The sequence below is a fragment of the Nematolebias whitei genome, chromosome 21 (genome assembly GCF_014905685.2).
Source record: "Nematolebias whitei isolate Nwh7 chromosome 21, NemWhi1, whole genome shotgun sequence".
Lineage (NCBI taxonomy): Eukaryota > Metazoa > Chordata > Actinopteri > Cyprinodontiformes > Rivulidae > Nematolebias > Nematolebias whitei.
This window is the reverse complement of record NC_056518.1, coordinates 17,671,070-17,678,882: the sequence shown is the minus strand read 5'-3', so window position 1 is coordinate 17,678,882 and position 7,813 is coordinate 17,671,070.

Here is a 7,813-nt window from a genome sequence, read left to right as displayed (position 1 = left end):
AGGATGCTGACCTCCAGGTCAACAAAGAAAAATGAAGTAACAACACATGATTCAAACTGTGACGGGGACAAAGATGACTGATGACCCTCGCCAACCTATCTTCAAAGAGTGCTCACCACCAAAACCAGCACACATCACCCCCTTCCAACCACTGTCCTTGGCACTTTGCAGTGTTTGAGGTGATCTTCCGTGTTTGGTTTCCATCACACGTGAAGATGAGTTATGATCAGTCTGCTTCATTTTGCTCGCATTTCTCCAGTTGTACCAAAAGCCTTTTGATGTGTTTATAAGCAAGTTTGGAAATGTATGATGTGCTGCCAGGAGAACATTTTTTTTTTCTAGAATTATTTTTAGAATTAAGTCTTATTGGGGACTGCCTAAGGCAGCACCTATTATTATCCACCTAACAAAGGGTTTCTTAACTTTATATCTTACTCTTACATCAACTTTACTGCAGCCTGAACCACAATGTGTACCCCCACAATGTTAAATCAAAACGACCGGCTCGGCCTCGTGATTTGTGCTATTACTGTTATTGGTGTTTCAAGTTACCATGACAACATAAGTTGCAAACAAAGACACCATTTCTATTACTGGTAGTCATTTTTCATAGACTCTGGTTGCAAATCAAATATCCAAGATGACCTGGACTAAAAAGGAAAAAATACTGTAAATCAGCCTTTTTTTTTTTAGAGATATTAAGCTGAAATTTGGTGTGATTATAGCTGAAAACCTTCCCCATCACATATTAAATCTAAATTAAAAATCCAACATGGCCGCCATAGCATAAAAAAAGGCTCAAACTCATTGATGTTTTGCCATTTTGAGCTGAAATTTGGCACGGGGGTAGTGGAGTGCAAACCCAAACACACACTGTCAAATCAAAAAAATGTTAATGGCCACCACGTGACTATCCCCATTAAAGTTCATCCAGGAACTTTCTAGTTTATTTAGTCCTGTCTTTTTCTAACAATAATGCCAAACCTTAACATTTAGGATGATAAATGAAGCTTTTAGTGTCTGAGCTGGAGTTTCTCTGTGTGTTGGAGTATAAAACCATCGTAACTGTTCAAAATTTACATACTAATAAAAGACTAATATATTCTATTTACAGCTGCTTTGGGATCTTTATTCTGATATTCTTTATCATGGCAGATATTCATGTACATGTTTTTGTTTCGTCTAGACGGAGTTACATCATTCTGGCAGGAGTCTGGGTGTTATTGTGTGTTTTTGTGGCTTACTACAGCGTGACATGCTCTCTCAACAGGCACGGTTACACATGGCTTGTGGCGCCCTGACCTACAACTCCCCGCTTGTTTGTCAGCGGTTGTTTGGCCTACTTTCATAAGGACAAACATGGTCGTTTGTTTTGTTTTGCATTTCCATAAAAATGGAATAAACAAATGGCAAGAAGTGGGCAGCTGGTAGGTTTTTTTTTTTTTTTTTTGTCTTGTCGTTTTTGTTGTTATTGTATTTATTGTATAGCCCACAGCTTATCTACACTTCATAAATAACAACAAATAAAAATGTAAAATATCCATAAACAAATAATCTGATGTGATAAATAGTGCTGTTCAAATAATTAGAGATAAAATTGAGTGATTTCGTTAACACCAGTTGAATTGTGAGCCATGCAGCCTGCAGACACCCCCCCCCCCCCCCCCCCCCCCCCCACACACACTTCACTCCCTTCATGGACAGTAAGGATGCTACAGTTCATTAATGAGTGTGCTCCATAACCTTTTAAGAGTCTTTAATTAGTGGCACACTGACATCGCTCAGACCACAACGAGGAGGGGCATGCTGGGAAGAAGGGGATGCACAGTGGGGGGTGGGGGCGAAAGTCCACAAACCTACTTTTATAAAGAAAAAATATATCTTTACGACATCTAAAAACCTTCGACCCACAGTGAATGATCAGTCTGTTTCATTCAAACAAGAAGAAATGCTTTGACACAAGGAACTCAATCAAATAAAATTGATTAGTTCTTTGAACGAGTGTGACACGGATCGCACTCTAATGGACTGTAGCAAACACATGTGATTGAAAAGCTTTAAATGGGCGTCAAACAAGCAGGGACATCGTGTTTGACTTGAATTATCAGCAGTCCCACAGGAGTGCTCCCCGGGGCCCGGTGTGCGTGTGGAATACAAACAGGGGATTCACCGCTGACCGCCGGGTCAGCCCTGGAAGAGGGACGGCTGCTGCTCGCTCCTGTGGGACTTGGCGACATTCCTGCAGCAGCTTTTTTAATTTGCTGGACATGATTCCCCCCCACTCCCCTCCCATCCCTCTTCTAGACAACAGGACACACTGCCACAGTTGATTTGAGAGGCTGTTTGTGTGTTTTAGGGGGGCAGGTGGAGGGTGGGCTGTTGGGTTCCAGATGGGGTAATGGGGAGTTTAGCATCGGGATTACAATGCAATAGTGTGGCTTTAGATTGAGTTGTGATTACCCCAAGCCCATCCTGGTTAGCCAACAACACTGTTCCTCAACGTCACCTCTGGGCCAACAACTCAGGGTGCTGTCAGATGCAGAACAAAATAGCAAACAATCTCACTATCTATCCCTGAAATGGAATTTAAATCTATTGATTTTAGACCTGAAATGTCACATATCTACTTCAAAAGATATTTTACCAAAAAAGGTACTGAATGTATAAAAAAAAATGCACAGGCAAATCCAAAAACTGAGCCATTGTCTAACTAAAAACTATGATTTTGTTCAAGTTTAACATCATAATTGAAGAAAATATGTTGTTTTAATAAATATTTATATTTTAGCATTGATAGACAAAATACAGGTGCTGGTCATAAAATTAGAATATCATGAAAAGGTTGATTTATTTCATGAATTCCATTCAAAAAGTGAAACTTGTGTATGACATTCATTCATTACACACAGATATATTTCAAATGTTTATTTCTTTTAATGTTGATGATTATAACTGACAACTAATGAAAACCCCAAATTCAGTATCTCAGAAAATTAGAATATTACTTAAGACCAATTAAAAAAAGGATTTTTAGAAATGTTGACCAATTGAAAAGTATGAGCATGAAAAGTATGAACATGAAAAGTATGAACATGAAAAGAATGAGCATGAAAAGTATGAGCATGTACCACTCAGTACTTAGTTGTTGTTCCTTTTCTCTGGATTACTGCAGCAATGCAGTGTGTCATGGAGTCGTTCAGTCTGTGGTACTGCTCAGGTGTTCTGAGAGCCCAGGTTGCTCTGATAGTGGCCTTCAGCTCTTCTGAATTGTTAGGTCTGGTGTATCGCATCTTCCTCTTCACAACACCTCATAGATCTTCTATGGGGTTAAGGTCAGGATAATTTACTGGCCAATTAAGAACAGGGATACCATGTTCCTTAAACCAGGTACTGGTAGCTTTGTCACTGTGTGCAGATGCAAAGTCCTGTTGGAAAATGAAATCTGCATCTCCATCAAGTTGGTCAGCAGCAGGAAGCATGAAGTGCTCTAAAACTTCCTGGTAGATGGCTGCATTGACCTTGGACCTCAAAAAACACAGTGAGCCAACACCAGTAGATGACATGGCACCCCAAACCATCACCGACTGTGGAAACTTGACACTGGACCTAAAGCAATGTGGATTATGTGCCTCTCCTCTCTTCCTCCAGACTCTGGGACTTTGATCTCCAAAGGAAATGCAAATTTTACTTTAATCAGAGAACATGACTTTGGACCCCTCAGCAGCAGTCCAGGCGAGACGCTTCTGACTCTGCCGCTTGTTCAAGAGTGACTTGACACAAAGAATGTGACAGATGAAACTTATGTCAGAATCAGAATAAGCTTTATTATCATTGCACCAAGACACAACAAGAACATGTACATGCAGTCGTCTGGAAGATGGACGGAGTGCACGAAGCTGCTGCTGTTAGCGCGGCCTCTCTTATCTTTATCAGAATAATAATCTTAGAAAGGAAAAGGGGCGAAACATGAGGGTAGATAGTGGTATTACCAAAAAAGATCTATCAGGACACGATTTGAGACATCAAAAAAACTCTACCAGCAGCACAATTTAAAACATGATCACATATGCATTTGACATCAAGGTGTTGAGATTTGTCCATGAGCGTTTTTCAAATCAGGTGTCTTCAATATTGAACCTTTTCACAATATTCTAATTCTCCGAGATACTGAATTTGAGGTTTTCATTAGTTGTCAGTTATAATCATCAACATTAAAATAAACATTTGAAATATATCAGTCTGTGTGTATTGAATGAATATTACACAAGTTTCACTTTTTGAATGGAATTACTGAAATAAATCAACTTTTTCATGATGTTCCAGTTTTATGACCAGCACCTGTATCTGTGTAAAAACAAAAGATAAGAGGATGCTGCAAAACTGTCACATTAAACATCAACTTAAGGTGTGTTTAGGTTTACGCTCTCCTCTCCATCCATCACACTTCACCAGGACTAATCTGTTTGTTAAGCATGTGCTTGCACATACAAACCTACCACCTCCACCCCACTGAGCCGACAGCCATCTCAGGTCCAGCTCCAGCGCTGCCGACCAGCCCAGCCTGATTGAAATGTTATAACAGAGACAGCGTCACTAATTAAACTCTCCGGGTTAATCCCCGCTGATCGCCTCCATACACTCTCTGACCGGGTCCTCCGAGGAGGAGACATGGTGCAGAGACAACAAGCAAACGTTCAGCTCTGACAGTAAACACACACACATATAAACAATTAGAAAACAAAATGAAATAACAATAAAAATACTGAATAATAAAGAAAAAAAAAAGATTTCAAACAGACGGGATGGTTTCATCTGCACAGACACAAAACAACACAACCACATTGGCTGACGTGAAAAATCATGGTGAAGCAATGGGATGCCATGTGTGACCAAGCAGGTGGGCAGCATGAGGTGGTGCAAGGCTGTGTATGGTTCTTCCACATGCTGTTGAGGAGCCAGTTTGTTAAATTGCCAGTATGTTTGGTTTGATCATATTTCCATCATCTAGTCTAATAAACAACACCAAACCAGAGTCAATAGCAGGAAAAAAAAATGTTTGGCTTTGGCAGAAAAGATCTGGCAAGTTTCTCATGGTCTCACATACATCACATTATTTAAAAGAAAATAATCACGCTTACCAACAGTACAAGATATTTTGCCAAGAACATTTGAAATAAACCAAACACAAACTTTCTTACTTTTTGTCTTTGGTTTAGTGAGATTTTATGTCACCAATGTTTTTACATTGGCCGAATAAAAGACGAATGACAAACACATTCACAGATGGATCATGCAAAACATTTTAACAGAAGAAAACAAACACTATTGAACCAAGTTGTTGCAAGGAAAGCGACTCAAGTAGAGCTGGTGTTGTTGCACATTGTGGGTGTGGAGCTGTGCGTGTGTCACACACTGGAGGCGTGCTGCGTCACAGACGCCGTGCGCCTGCGTTGTGGCTTCGCTCAGAGGTGTAATGCCTGATTAGGGGATTACAGGAAAGTGCTTCTTTTCAGTTCTGTGAGAAACAATTATTAACATGTTGGTGTCTCTAATCCTGGATAAACACAGCTTTTCAAGAACAACAGCGAGTCTTTCTTTCCCCCCCACCTAAAAAAAATTGAATCTGTGTTTGAACCCTGTAGTCACTTGAACTCCAAAGCTTGACTAATACAGCAGAGGAGACAGGCCGTTGGTGTGGAACTGTCTCATTACAGAGGTTGTGCTCTTGGTGGAGGATGAAGCTGGCCAGCAGGCCTTCAAATAAGACGGGAAATCCAAATTTAGCTTGGGGAGAGGAAAGCATTGTGCTGAGCACTGCATGTTGAAAGGGCATTAGACTGAAACATGTTCACAGCTCGTAATCTTTTATTTGTTTGTGCACTTGTCTCGTGTAATCTGCTTTCTCGTAGAGATGATTTTCTAAGTCAAAGCGGGGAAGTACTGTAAAATAGATCCAGGTGGGCAGGGATAACACAGATTTACAGCAGGGTCAATGCTACAAAATATGTCACCTGTTCAAACTATTCACAAACTACAGACAGCAAGGTTGGAAACGTTGATTTGCTTTATGTTTGGAAAATAAAGTTAGGTGAAATGCTTCTTCAAAATTAAAGATTAATTGATAAGTACATAAATCCAAAAACCAAACGATTAGACTTCACATATTTAGCGCGTTACGTGTGATGAAAGTTAAGCAGGAAGCAATCAGCCTACCGCTGAAGCCTGAGCCACCGGTCTGCAGCCGTCCCCTCACACACACTTCATCATTTCAGTGTAGCCCGTGGCTCTGACACACAGCACATCAAAACAACCTGCAAGTTTCATTTCTGAGACCCCTCAACCTGCTGACTGGCCACACTCTCCACCACCTGACACTTTGAAGAGGAAATCAGCACAACTGCTGTTCTGTCAGGTCCTGGACCAAGATGAGGGATATATTCATGACACCATTGTTCTGAAGTTTATTTTCACCTGCCGTCAAAATGTAAAGGTGGATAATACTATTGCCTGTGTTTGTGTGTCTGTCTGCTACCAAAATATCTCAAAACTTGCTGTACATTTACAACAAATTCACATTTAGAATCAAAACAAGATGGTTGCTACATCTAATTGACAAGACGCTATAAAAAATATTCTGTAATTTGTACGAAATAAAACTGGCAGCTGGTTGCCAGATAAATTCTGTAAAAAAAAATACTGTGAACATGTAAATAGTTTTGCAGAGTAAGCTGTAAATTCAACAGTTTTTCTAAGTAAAATTTATACATTTGTTTGTAAACATAAACACATTTTCACTGTACTTATTACAAGTCTTTTATGTATTGTATAAAAAAATAATACAATTTACAGAATAATTTATGGATAAGTACATTTAAAACATGTAAATTTAACTTTTTTTTATCATGTACAAATGCCAGTATTTTTATTGTAGTTTGAACAATTTATTAAACGGTAATTCATCAGTTAAAAATTGTTACATGTACTTGTTTTTAATGTACCTATGATTTACAGTAATACATTGTATTTATTACAGTGATATACTGTTTTGGATTTTACGGTTGCCATTTGACAACTTTTTAATGTAATTTTTGCAAACTTTTTTTTTACAGTGTAACAAACACAAAAATGGCTATAACTTTGTCATTTTGACAGATATTGAGCTATAATTTGGCGTGGTAGTAGCTGATAGTCATTCACCACACATACACTGAATGTGACATCAAGATATATCACATTAGATTGTGAATATTGTTTGTGTAAAACAAATTTCGCACCATAAGATGATCTTAAGTCTAAAACTCTGGCATGAAAAGCAATATGCACCCCTTCAAGAAATGTCAGGCACTGAACTCAATCTGAGGTTAGTGTACCAAATCCCAAACTGTAATTAAATCAACAAAAATGCTTCAAATATTTATGCTCATGTCAGATTGCTTCACTTAACCACTGGTTTTTATCGCTGAGTGTCCACAGGAGGAGGAGGCAGACTAAGACGTGTCCTAAAGGTGCTGGTGTTCCATGTTGGGGATGTGTTGTGCCCATCTGGCAGGACAGGATTTTAGCCCTAATCCCAGAGCCTTCTGCAGGGGAGCCACAGTCTGTTGATTACCAGCCCCCTGCTGGTTCCTCCACAAGCCTGACCTCAGCACATAAACACTCATGGGCCCTGGCACAGGGGAAAAACACCTCTGCACAAAAATAAAAACAGCAGAGCACTCTTTGAGATGAGCTTTCACCCTTAGATTCCAGGTCAATATTAGGTGAGAGTGTGTATATATATATATATATATGTGTGTGTGTATGTATGTATGTA